The sequence below is a fragment of the Elgaria multicarinata genome, chromosome 2 (genome assembly GCF_023053635.1).
Source record: "Elgaria multicarinata webbii isolate HBS135686 ecotype San Diego chromosome 2, rElgMul1.1.pri, whole genome shotgun sequence".
Lineage (NCBI taxonomy): Eukaryota > Metazoa > Chordata > Lepidosauria > Squamata > Anguidae > Elgaria > Elgaria multicarinata.
Window position 1 is genome coordinate 62,389,296 of NC_086172.1, and position 14,034 is coordinate 62,403,329.

A 14,034-nucleotide genomic window follows, 5' to 3' on the forward strand; every position below is an offset into this window, starting at 1 on the left:
ACGCAGATTTATTTCCCTGTAAGGGAGTGTCTGATCAAGTAGAGCCAGAACACAAGGTGAATACAGATGATTATCTACCAAGTGGAATGTTTACCATACATGGGGCTGCTTGATTGGCTGCTCAATTTTGTGGTCCTATCTGGTAGTGAGGAGATCATCCCATCACTTCTCTGACTGTTCTTTGTCTGTGGTTAAATTCTTCAAGTGATTGCATACACAAGTATAGCTACCATTTGGTAAAATTGCAGACTATATTAATCCCATAGTACTCTTAGGCTTGTTAAAAACCATATTCTGCAATGTCTCTCAACCTCGGTCACCACACACATATCATCAATGCCCTGAGCCTCCTCTCCCACAGAAAGGAGCCAAATGGTCATCCTGATTTTCCAGGGTGCTGCAGGTGATGAAATGACTGGGGCATCAACTAGTGCAATGTTGGGGAAAACTTGGAACGAGTCCCATTAAACATGGACTAGAGCTCCTTTTAAAGCCTATTCCATGGTGAAGAAATTTCACTTCTCTGCTCTCATTGCATGTGCACAGAGCTTTGTCTGGTGGTCAAAGGCAAATTTCACTCTGGCCTGCAAGAAGAAAAGGTGGACCACTCGATAGTCTGCCACGACCAATTTACATGACATTTTGCAGTTAAAATTGATTGTATTCATGCCGTCTTGGATGACATAGTTGATACAGGTCCTGTGGATGTAACATTGGCCTCTACTTGTCCAGTTACAATGGATACTTTTCAATTTGTACAGCCTGAGGATGCAGGCAGGATCCCTGGAGAATTGACACAAACTGCTTGTGTGTTGGACTCTTGCCCTTCCTATCTTAGCAAAACAGTTGGGTGGGGGGAGAACTGACTGAGTGGGTAAGGGTAGTGGTGAAGACCTTGCCTAAAAGAGGCTGCAGTAAGGCCTCTGTTTATAAGGTCAAAGACCTTTCCCCCCCTCAAACAGTTATATTATTTATGCAATTAGCAATTGTGCAAAGGGTTTAAAAACAACAGCTAAATAGCAGCTACAGGTTGTGTGTGCATCCTGACCGGAATTGTGATGAGGGCAGAGAATTAAATCGCTCTCTTCCCTCACTCTGGTTTTTATCTGGATTATGGCGGGAGGCAGAAACTGCTATTTACTAAAAAAAGAAAGAAAAAGATTAGTGCAATTGCCAATTAATGCAGTTGTGACTAATGTGATGTCTGGTTTAGCTCCAAAGATTGTGCCCATCTGATATTGCTGCCCACATGCACATTTATCCCATTCTTCCAGTGTTTACAATCTTCTGTGTCATAAGTAAATCTGATACATATTTTTAAACTAGTGAGCCCCAGACACATACTGAAGCTACTACTTCATCAAGTAACATCCAATGCGTCTGCCTCGAAAGAGACAGAAAATATCCAGGTACAGGCAGTGGCAGGCCATGAGAACATCCCAACTGAAAATACTGAGGCAGCTGCCAGTACTGTACAACTTGCATGACAGCTCAAGTTGGTTATAGGGAACCACATATTGAAAGCAAATGCTCTATCAGATGTCTTACATAATGCTGGACCCCTACAAAAAGTTGTGGTTTTCAGACATAATAGTAAGGGTCCAAGAATATTTCACCATGTATTGCTTTCATATTCTCCTTAGTTAGCATACCTGCTGTTTTGAAAGGGCCTACATGCAGTTATTGCATTTTATTTCCTCAACCAGCAATACAAGGGGTGCAGGCACATTCATTACCAAATTTTGTACCAAAGACTTCACTGAAACTGCAGGAGAGCACTCAGAAAGTGGATGGCACTGTGATTCACGTGAAGATGCTTCTAACTTCCTTTCTGTCATGAACAGGAAAAGATTGTCAATTGAACAGCAAGTTAATAAGTCCCTTATTACTCTATAATATTAACCACTGTGCATTGTGGCTCATATGGCCTTGCTCTTCATGTTAAGACCAGTACCACAGGCATATGATAGACCTTTTACAGTTTTGTGTTGAGTTAGGTCATGAAATATTTTTTTTTAAAAAAATGGAACTGGGTCAAGCAGTGTTTAAGTACATTATTTGCAAGAATGCAGAATACATTAATAAAGTTGTGTGGCCAGATTTTGAGGAAAGATACTGTTGTGAAAGTTGGCACAATTAAAGCCATCATCATTATTTTCTGTGAGAGCACAGATGACATCTAATACCCAACATGTCAATGCTATGTGAAAATGATGAACCCCAAAATACAAGAGTATCCATGTGTTTGCAGAAGAATTGCTTGCAACTCAAGCAATTAGCAGGATCAAGCAATGTACCTTTCGTACCAGTTGTTGTTTGCATCAAGGCCATCAATTTTTATTATTTGTCTTGTGATCATAACCAAATATTCTTCGATGCTAGAGCAGTCACCAAAGCTCTGGAGTCTTTGAAGTTAGGTGTAATGGAAATGAAAACACATATACAAGAATTGCTGGAAATAATGGAACAGTACAAGGAAGCTGTTCCATTAGGAAAGTGGAAGGCAAAAGGAAGAGGGGCCGACCAAGGGCAAGATGGATGGATGATATTCTGGAGGTGACAGACTTGACCTTGGGGGAGCTAGGGGTGGCAACGGCCGACAGAAAGCTCTGGCGTGGGCTGGTCCATGAAGTCACGAAGAGTCAGAAATGACTGAATGAATAAACAACAACAACAACAACAAGGAAGCTAGTAAGGTGACCTTTAATACAATAATAGAGAAGTGCAAGTAACTGGCAGATGAAATGGATGTAGAACTTAAGCACCTAGACAAATCATACAATAGAAAAACCATGCAAATCATACCAACTAATCCACAGTAGAGTTCTACCAGTGGTCCATCTACATTCCTTACCTATATTCACTTATTATTTCACTGAGGACTCATTTCAGTGATGAAAACTAACTTGCTTACAGTTTGCTGAAACTACATCCATCTTAGATGTGCCACACTGAAAAAAAGTCTTTCAAGGCCATGCCAATTGGATTCAGGAACTTTACAAATTTGAAAACTTTGAGGATGAATCTGTTAGTTGGTATGAGTTGTGGGCAAGAAGACATGTCAAAGAAATATACCCATCATTTCATGACATATGCAACATGACCCTTAATGAACTATTGGATCACTGGTCCCTGCTAGTAAAATGGCCATCCTAACAACACTTTCCCTCCCAGTTATAACATGCACAATTGAATGATCTTTTAGCACTTTGCACAGGCTGAAGATGTGGCTACATTCCTCCATGAGTAAAGCTCAATTGTCTAGCTTATGTTTGTTGAGTGTCCATAGAGAAAAGTTGAAGATATACTATCCCAAGGAGAAATTGATAAAAGAAGCTATTGAGGATTTTGGCCAAGACTATCAAAAACTCCAATTTTTGTTTAAAGAATAATCCAGTTTGTATTATATTTTCCTTTGTGTTGTGGACAGACAAGCATTAACAAAAAGTCTGTCTGGTTTCAGACCTTTTGTCTGACATTCACCACATCCAAGGCAGATTCTGTGTAAAAGATATGAAATTCAGCCTAAAGTTGTTGTTGTTTTTTTAAAAAATTAGTTTAGAGTCCTATAGTATTGTTGTTCAAATTGAAGCTGTATGTCTTTCTAGTGCCTTATTCTATTATTGTTAAATGGACAAATTGTTAGAAGTTAGTTCTGCAATGTATAACCCCATACAATACAATAAATTGCCTACAGGCACAGCCCACCATTGCTTCTCATTGCTTTTCTTTAGCACCATGTAATGGGGAGAGGAGTTGAGTTGTATAAAGACTGCAGATAGTCAAGTCAACATCTGTAGTTACAAGTCATAGACTTCCCCTCCCTCCCCATATTATTTCTCTGGACAGTCATGCTGCCCTCTGCAGGAAGCCTGCTAGTCATAGATTTACATCCAAGAATCTCTCCACAGAAACCTCCGAGTGGCTGTGACACCCTTGCTGGTGGAGCTCTTCTCCACCAATGGAAGAACTTGTCCACCTTCTCCTAATCTCTGCCAGCCAGTGGAACTGGAGAATAAGGTTGCTCTATAAGTGAATGGAAACCAACTATAATCTTAAAAGAGCTGATTGTAGTATGTACGTTTCAGTCCCCTGTTATTCCTGCTAGTGTTACTTGTGTAAGCCTTGCCAGGCAAGGAGGGGGAACTGTTTACACAGGCTATTTTAAAAGCTATTTAATACATTTAATTACTATATTGTTAGATGATAGTGGATGTATATCACATTTAAAAGTGTAGGTTTATAAGATGATTTTAAAGAATATAGCAGGGGGGAAAGCTCCATTATATTCATGCTTAGAAAATTGAGTTCCTCTCATCTACATGGTTCACTAAAATGTAATAATCTAAGAGTCTTATTGAGCAGATGCATGTCAGACATGAGCAAAATATATTCTTTATAGTTATTTCATGGAATAAAGATCTCAAATGTCCCCTACTAAACTGAAGAGCCAACTCCTGCAGGGAAGAAAGCAGATAACCTACTAGACATGTGGATGTTTGTTCTAACTAAAATACTTGAACAGACCGGAGTATATTAGTCCTCAATTTTCTAATTAAAAATTTAATATGTAATCTTGGGAAGTTTGTGTCTTTGCTTTCAGTGCTTTCATTCTTAAAAAGGAACTCTTTTTTGTATTCAGATGGGCTTACAACTTTGAAAGGTATTAAGGATTAGGAAAAAACAACAACACGTTGGGATTTGATTTTACCTGATCCCATCTGTGTAAGGCAGATGGTTATTGTCTGGATCTCTTTAACTATAGTCCACAGTTCAGTCAGAGGGCAGTTTGCACAGCATGTATATACAACTGTATCACTGCATGAGTGAAGCATAGGTCGACAGAAAGGAACGATGGCTCTTTTTTTTGATGGGGGACAATATTGGATTACATGCAAATCTAAAAATGTGATCGAGCTTAGGGATTCATTACTGAATAAGATCATTCAAATCAAAATATCAAACAAATATGTAAATGTATTGTAATACAAATTGGCTCTGTGAGGACCTAAAAACATTTCTAGTCCTCAGTAAATTTAAAAAGAAAAAGTCTAAATAATGTTAAAATGTAAGCAATGCCCAGCCTTGAAAACCCAATAGAAAAAACATTAATTTCCACCCTTTTATTAGATTCTGATTTTGTCACACCATTGAAGATATTACCCACTACAGCATTCCTAGAAACTGCTGCTGATGTAAAATACAGCAAATGTCCTAATCCTAATACCTTCTGATCTATTAACAGTGCAGTCCTATGGGATGTGCCTTGGCTACTTGTAAGACACATACATACATACATACACACACACACACACACACACACACACAAATGCACGCACACTTGAAATATAAGGGAGCAGTAAATAAAAACCAGAAGAACGATATGAGATACATGTAAGGATTAGCTGAAAAGAAGTCAACATGTCAAACTGTAAATCTAGAAACAATAGAAAATTAATGTTAGAGTGAAGACAGTACAATGGGGATATGAAGATACCAATTTACACAAGACTAGTTAACTAAAAGAAGCAATTGGCAAATAAAATAAACAAGCAGCTACCAATAAAGCAAGTATATTACTAAACCCTAAATTACATCATCCTAAAGGCTTCCTACTGTTCAAAGATAGATGAAAAACATTTAACAGAACAATTCCCTATATTCCCACTCATAAGCAAGTCCCATTTAATCCAATGAAATCCACTCTAAGGAAAGTATCCAACTTGGTACATTCTTCATACTGGCCTGTTGTTCCATGACTTGACCAAGGCTTATTCATCCTAGCAAACATTTATCTGTCTCCTTCCTCATTTGGGAAGCCAAAGGTCCATACCGAGATAAATGTTTGCCCTCCCATCCAATAGGAAATGGACAGGCTGTTCATGAGCCCAGTTCTGAACCAAAGGTTTCCTCCATTCCATTCTTCTCTGTCCCCAGTACACCTGAATGACCCAAAATAGGGCATAGAAATACTTACCTAGTAGAGACTTGGGACCCTGTACATAGTCAACCACACTGTGAGATATGTAAATGATTGCATACACACACACACACACACACACTAATTGTAACACAGAAATTACAGTTAAACATTTTCTTAAGTTTTTTCTCTCTCTCTCCTATACATTGTTAGGGAGAGGGCAAAACTGAGAAAAATTTCATATCATTGTATTGGACTTGTACACTGTTTTTGTTTTTCATTCATGACCCCTGCAATAATTAGAACTGGCTATTTATATTGTAATGGTAGAAATGTTTGTGTTCCATCCCTTAGAGATGATTTGTTATTTATGTATCTTAAAAATGACATCAGGAATACATTTGAACAGCCTTGCTCAAGGGGGGAAATCCATACATGTATACCATACATCTATGTAAACATTATTGAAATGGATTTCTTCAGAGATGATAGCAAGTATATAAAATAGTATTTGTTATGCTAAAACAAAAATTTTAAAGGATATTTTTGTTTTGTATGTATAATTTCATTTGATTCTTAGCCAAAGCTCTTCACTCATGTAAATGGTTGCATAAAGATGAATAAGGGATTTACACAGTTTTTGCCTTTGTTACTAGCTAGTTCATTTGGAAGAAAACAGTACACTATTTACTCTGAAAATCAAAGCAACAACTTTTACATGGCTCTTTAGCAGAATCAACCCCATTCCTTCCCCCTGAAGTACAATTATATAATTCATACTGGTGATTTATTTTAAAAACTGATGTTCTGACTGAATGCAACTATACTTCCCTCTTTATAAAGCTGCATTAATTGAGTTGCATATCAGCTTTTCCACTATTGTGCCCAAAATCAATGTTAGTCTAATTGGCTTGTAATGTGCAAGGTCACAACAGAAGCAATGGCTGTAGATATGAATGATAACACTTTATTCTAATGATATTTTTATTATGTCAGACGTTTAATGTACGGTGCCTTCAATTATGAACATGGATGTTTACTGACTGAGGACAAGGGAAACTATACACTGCAGTTATAAGTCAGCTAGTCACTTAAGCATGTGTATGGCTTCATTGTGATTTTGTAAAAACTTCTTTTTGCAGAGTTAGGTGGGAAGAGACTATTTGTGTGATTAAGGGTGCTTTTAGGATTCTTTTCTGTCTCAATGTGCATAGGATTGCACACTAAAACTAGATTTATGCTTAAGTGCTCTGTTGAATTAGGCCTTGGATTACTCTACTTCCTTCCTTATAGTTTAGTAACTATGTTTCTGTCATCTAATTTGGATTATCTTCCTTATTTTATATTCTTTTCTCAATTCCAGCTCACTCCACTTGCCTGCATCAAATATTTCTCCAGCAAGTGGTATCCTGCCCTCCTAATTGGTGAAAATAGGGAGTCTTTTACTAAAATACTGCCATACTTTTCATGCTTTTCTCTAAATCTGTAGACCCAAAGATCTGCCTGGATTTAATATCTTTCCTATTTTTCTGCATGATGAATATGTATAAACATGAAATTTTCTCTAAAGTTCTTAGGATTTTGCACATATTGCATTTGTCACTACATAATAAGCTGTTACTTCTCAAAACTTCTTCACTGCTTCTTGTTAATAGCTTCTGTGTTTACTTTTAGTTAGCTAGTTGTTGTATGAATCTGTGTAAATATGTACAAAAGTTGTTTCCCACTCCAATTTTTGATGTCCACACGTGCATTGATAAAATAGTCCAAAAGCTATCTTGATGTAATTGCACATAGTTTTATCAAGATTCTTTTTCTTTGGTATTTTTGTCACTTCACAGGAGTACATATTCACATCAGTAGAACACAGCACAAAAAGAATATTGATGCAATCATATTTGTTTTATTTGTTCACATGTAATGGAGAACATAAGTCCAAGCAAGACATGACATTAATCGTGCAAATGCAAACAACGTGTACAGTTTTAAAATCAAAATCACAGGAGGTATGAAGAGTTTAAATCTTTTTCCTGAAAGTCACTCATACCCACTCTATGCTGCTATTTGCACTGGGAGAGAAGCCTTCACTGGTGTCAGTCAAGGTGTCCCTCCCAATACAAACAGTCTTTTCAGGGCCAATCTTCATTGGGTCCAGTTTTGTCTTGTGTATCTGGAGGTCTCTGTCCTTCCTCTTCCTGTGATTTGTATCTTCCCACTTCATCTTTCTTGATTTGGATCAAGCCCCAATTAGGGCCATTTTAAGTTTGGCCCCATTCTAAGTTTTAGGTCCTACTGATATAATTAGGAACATGATCAGGCCCAGATGCCTCTGCTTTCCCAATTTCTGCACAATCTTGCCTCTCCCCATTGCCCTCTTTCAAGAAATTTAACTTTGTCAGTGATTACAAGAGGTTGCTTCAACTTTCCAGTTTAAACTGGCATTCGGTAGATGGACCCAGTCCTATGAGGAAAGAGGTGAAGTTGAATATTTTTAGCCTGGAGAACAGATTATTAAGAGATAATGATAGGTATCTTCAAATATACGAAGGGCTGTTATATAAATAATGGAGCAAATGTGTTTTCTGTTGCTCCAGAGGCTAGGCTTCAAGTCACAAGAAAGGGGCTTCAAATTACAAGAAAAAATATTTTAGACTAAATATTAGGAAGAACTTCCTGATGGTACAAGTTGTTTGATAGTGGAATAGACTGCCTTGGAAGGTGGTAAACTTTCCTTCATTAGAGGTTTTTAATCAGGAGTAGGACGGCCACTTATCAGAGGATTCCCAGCATTGACAATGGGTTGGACTAGATCTGAAGTCATTTCTACCCTATCATTCTAAGCAATCATTTTAAGTTATTAATTTGTATCACTGTTTACTGGGACTACTATGTCTTTAGAATGGTGTCAGGAACCCAGGAAAACTGCATTTGCCAGGAATGTTATGAATACACTACTGCGAAGCCTGCTTGCAGAAGTATCCTAGGGACTCTTACTAAAGACACAAGACTCAAGTGCTGAACTTCAGTTGTATCCTTCCTCATGCAGGATGTTGCAGCTGTAGGTACACTACTATACCATTGCTCCAGGCAGGAGCCTTAGTCTTCTTAGATGGCCTTTTGAGAAGATTACCTCTGCACCACATTTAAATACCAGTTCTGAAACTACCCTCCACTTGTAGAACTTGCTTTTCCTGAAACTTTCCCAAAGTCCAAAGGAGTATAAGGGTCACTGTAATCAGTGTACGGATTAGACCATTTCCTCCATGCCCCTCTCCACAAAAGAGAATCTGAGGTGGTTTAACAAGTGTGTGTGTGTGTGTGTGTGTGTGTGTGCGTGTGTGCATGCGCACTTATTTGCTTCCTCGCCTGCCTGCAGGTGGGAAATGAGCTCACTCTGTTCAAAGTACAAACTTGTTCCAACTAAAATTTTGTTACAGAAATGGAGCACACTGTGTATGATTTCCAAAACAAACAAACAAAACCCAGCATACATCAGTAGACCCATCCTATATATCCTAAAACTGCAATTGCGTGCACACTTATCCTGGTTTTCTTATAGTAAATATACATAGGATTACACTAAATATGGATGAAAAAGCCATTTATTTTCAGTGAGCCAATTTCCAAATAGCAACTTCAACTTCCTTAATATTTCAAAACTCTATAGTAAATCCACAGATCATATTGCCACGGCAAGCTTCCTTTGGTCCTTTTACTGCTATTTCTTGTAAGGCTCATGCCCAGCTAAGTTGGAAACATGAACCTAACTACACTATGTCAGTTACTACTCCAAGTTTGAGGGGGGTTCCTTCTCCCTGGTGAGAAAAAGAAGAGTTGACATCTTTGAAGCCAGCTTAGCCCTTCAGAGCCAACTGAGAAACCAGGTTAAGGTGCTGGAATTGTTGATTTAATTGATTAAAAAGCGATATTTTGCCAGAGGGACCTGTGGGCAGAGGTGTGTGTGTGTGTGTTGGTAATGTGAGTGTATATTGGGGTGAGGGGGGGAGTTCTGCTTTCTCTCCTGCAGTCTCTTTTCCTGATGCTGCCTCTCTTGCTTTCCAGGCACCCTAGTTCCCAGCACACAATGGCAGTTTTTCGCTGATAGCCTCCCACCCCCACCCCCACCCTCCCCGCATCTCCCCCCACTCCCCCTCCCTCTCTCCCTCACACTGACTTCCCTAACCCCTGCTGCAGGCACAGATTTGTCAGAGCCATTCAGTTGAGACTGATTATGATTGCAGCAGATGGGCTGGATGTGACAGCCCCGATCCTAAGCAGTTTCTCAGAGGCCGGGGGAATTAATAGGCCCCAGCCGCAGAGCCGGCTCATACCTAGAGCAGCGGCGGAGGCTGCGGCCGCCGCTACAGCCCGTCACCTCGCCTTCCCTCCAGGAGCCGCCGCCGCCGCCGCCACTCTGCCTAAGCTTCTCCTCCCCGCGGCAAGTGCCACCTTCCCAGCCCGCTGCCTGGCCGGCCCTCCCCAAGCACATGCGAAGCGGCGGCGGCGGCCCTGCCGCAGCCCGACAGGGAGCGCCAGCAAGAGACAGCCCGGCGGCAGCACAACAAAGCGGAAGCTGCAGCGGCGGCTACAGCAGCGCGACTAGGAAGGGGCGGCCGAGGCAGCAGCGGCGGCGGCTGGAGCTGCGCCCGCGGATGCTCCGGGCCCCCGCCGCTGCGCAGCGGCCATGGGAAGTTTAGGAACTTGGGGGCCGCCGCCAGGCTCCTCGAGCGCTCCCGCCGCCCCCCTGGGATTATAGAGGCCCCGCCCCTGCCGTGCTCCTGCTGCAGAATGCTACTCCGCAGACCAGGTAAGAAGCGGACGCCGCCGGGCCCTTCTTCTCTGGCCTCCCCCCTCCCCGGCCCCGTTGGCTCCCTCACCTGCTCGCTGGTCTGTCTTTCTCCTCCGGCTCTGGGCTGGGCTGGACCCCGCCCTCTGGTGTGTGTGTGTGTGTGTGCCCCCCCTCCCCGCGCCCTTACTAGCGTCTCCTCCCCTTCGCTCCTGGGTTAAGGGCAAGGTAAAGAAGGAGTCGGTGGGTTGTGTGTCTGCTCGTGAGACTTGGAGGGGAAGCAAGATGGAGAGCCGCTGCAACGCACACGGGCTGACAGACGTTCTTGTGTGCACAAGTGCATATCCAAGGTGGTCACAAACAAGTGCACGAGGGCAAGAAGTGCCTACTTGCTGACAGACGTGCATGCGCTCGTGGAAGCTTGTTGGCAGCAGAAGGTTCTCCTGTGCACTGCATGAAGTTCTACTCGCAGGTTGATTTGGATGGCGTGGCCTCTCCAGCTGGTTGTAGAGATGCACATGTGCGTGCATGCCGATGTGTTTTGAGTTCTCTCACCGTCCCTTGGAACCCCTTTGCTTGGTCATTTTATTCATAGCTCAGCAAGACACATGCCGGTGTACAAATGAATATACAGGCCCAAATTTCTGCAAACACGCACAGGTGCGAGCTGCAACGCTGGCTGCCAAGTTCTCAACAGCCTGTGCAGTACTTGCTTGCCATTGAGCATTAGTGGGGCTTCTGCAGGGAATGGGATTGGTGATGAGACAGCTGTTACATATCACTTTGGGGAATCGAGGTTAAGCGTAGTGGCCTTGTTGATTTTTGAATGGGCAGGAGTGTTAAGTCTAGGAGACACTTGCTTCTGTTAACTTTGTTCTGTTGATCAGGTCACTTGAACTTCCTGCTGCTGCTGTCACTATGCTCCAGCTCCTGAAACTTTTCTTCCCCCTTCTTCTCTCTCCCTCTCCTGCCTTTTGTTTTATTTTCCTTTTAAACTCCTGCTGTGTGATCATGGGGTCCCTGCTCCTTCTGGCCCAGCCTTTCTGCCCCTTCTGCTCCCGTTACTGTCTCCATCTCTTCCTGCTGCTATCATTGCCCTTTCACTTGCCTCTTCTCATTTCCCTGTTCTTTCTGCTGTCCCATCTGCTGTTGCCCCTCTTTGGTCACTCCTCCTTTTTGCTGCTGTTGCTGAGGAGGGGAGCTGTACAATTGTGTGCCCTGTTGCTACTAGCAACTGCATGTACCGAATTGCTACGCATCCATAAGCAGCTTAATTCTGATTGATGGCAGAGAAATATGATCTTTTTAGGGTGGGTGGGTGGGTGGGTGGGGGAATAAAGCTTTCCATGGGTGTGTGTGTGTGTGTGTGTTTGTATATTTTTCCCAATGATTCAGATTTTTAATCTTTTGGGGTTTTATCCCATAGGCTTCCTTCTTGTGATCTGACTGGTTTATCTAAGTCTTTGGTGTGGTTGCAGCAGAGCTTTATTTCTGCTCTTAATTATCTATGCTTCTGTTGGTTCAGATAAATGAAGCTTTTCAAGTAAATTTACTTCTGTGCTTGAGCAATGAAACCGACCTATCTTACTGACCCAGAAGGATTCTTGAAAGCTCTCCGGAAGCAATTTGTAAAGAAACCAGTTTATATTAGATAACAGAAATATTAATTTCCCTTTATTTCTGCTCTCTTTACCTATCCCAATTCATCTTCTGTTTAAAAAAGTGTTTACTTTTAACTTTTTCCCAATGGAGTACAAACGGGGAAAGGGAAGAATGAATTACTATGTATGTTTGTTGTGACTGATAGGAGTATAAACTGACCCTCAAGCACTTTTTTTTTTGGCTAAGCATTTATTTCTATCTAGGTACAGTGATTTTTAAAAATATTTTAGAAGTAATTGAAAAGGGTGTCTTGCTACTTTTGTACCAAACTCGCATTCCCTAGCTGTTGTGAATGTAATCCGAGCTAAGTGAGCAATGCTATTTGATTGTATGACGATCATCCTGCATTACAAACATTACTGGATGTATTCATGATTCCATTGGTCACAGTGCTAAAGGCACAACTGTAACTTATATGATGTTGTATTGCAAGTTTACATGCTTAAGTTTCCAGACAAGCAACTTTTGTAAGAAGCACAACTACTGAATATTTCAATGAAACTACATTTATTTATTTATTTATTACATTTTTATACTGCCCAATAGCCTGTGGCTCTCTGGACTTTATTATGGTTTATTAAAACCATAATAAAACAACCAACAGGTTAAAAACACAAATACAAAACTACATTATATAGATTTGGAGCTACTGTACATTACACTAAAAAAAATCCATCTAAATGAAAAAGAGAGAGAACTAATAGTAAATGCAGCATTTTATTGAGACCATACTGGCTAGGGATGCAAAATTTGATTTGTGTGGTTAGTTCGATGTACAGTTAAACATAAATGACAGTGATATCTGTAACAGAGCTATCATTTAATTATGTATGATTACTATCTAGCCCTAACTTTTCTGTGGGAATTGGAAAGCTGTGATTCTGAAGATAGCAGTGTCAACATGAATGAAAGTGAAATAAGTAACTCCAGGCACTCTTGAATGAAACGGATTATCTAGATCCATTTCAGTCGGGTTTCAGGCCTGGTTTTGGAACGGAAACTGCCTTGGTCACCCTGTGGGATGACCTCTGTCGGGAGAGAGACAGGGGGAGTGCGACCCTGTTGGTTCTCCTGGACCTCTCAGCGGCCTTCGATACCATTGACCATGGTATCCTTCTGGATAGGTTGTCTGAGCTGGGAGTTGGAGGTACTGCGTTGCAGTGGTTCCGCTCCTACTTGGATGGCTGATTCCAGAAGGTGGTGTTGTGGGATTATTGCTCTGTGCCGTGGCTCCTAAGCCATGGGGTTCCGCAGGGCTCTATCTTATTCCCTATGCTGTTTAACATATACATGAAGCCGCTGGGGGAGGTTATCCGGAGATGTGGACTGAGGTGTCATCAATATGCGGATGATACCCAGCTCTACCTTTCCTTTTCATCAAACCCAGGTGAGGCAGTGACTGTTCTGAACCAGTGCCTGGGCACGGTAATGGACTGGATGAGGGCTAACAAACTGAGACTCAATCCAGACAAGACGGAGGTACTGTTAGCGGGTGGTTCATCTGTCCGGCGAGGTGATGTTTGCCCTGTCCTGGATGGGGTTGCACTCTCCCTAAAGGATCGGGTCCGTAGTTTGGGGGTGCTCTTCGATCCAGAACTGTCACTTGAGGCACAGGTGAACTCAGTGGCAAAGAGCACCTTTTATCAGCTTAGGTTGATATACCAAC

The 14,034-nt window shown here is 41.5% G+C and overlaps 1 protein-coding gene across 3 annotated transcripts in view; it reads left to right on the forward strand.

Annotated features, from left to right (window-relative positions):
- Positions 1–14,034, forward strand: part of NCKAP5 (NCK associated protein 5) — a 640,533-nt gene that overhangs the window by 218,643 nt on the left and 407,856 nt on the right. The window contains exon 1 of one of the 3 annotated variants that reach the window (XM_063116608.1): positions 10,636–10,727. The exons of the other annotated variants lie outside the window; for them this stretch is intronic. The gene's annotated coding sequence lies outside the window, so the exon portion shown is untranslated. Of the gene's footprint in view, positions 1–10,635; positions 10,728–14,034 lie in introns of those variants that run through there. 3 annotated transcript variants of the gene reach the window in all.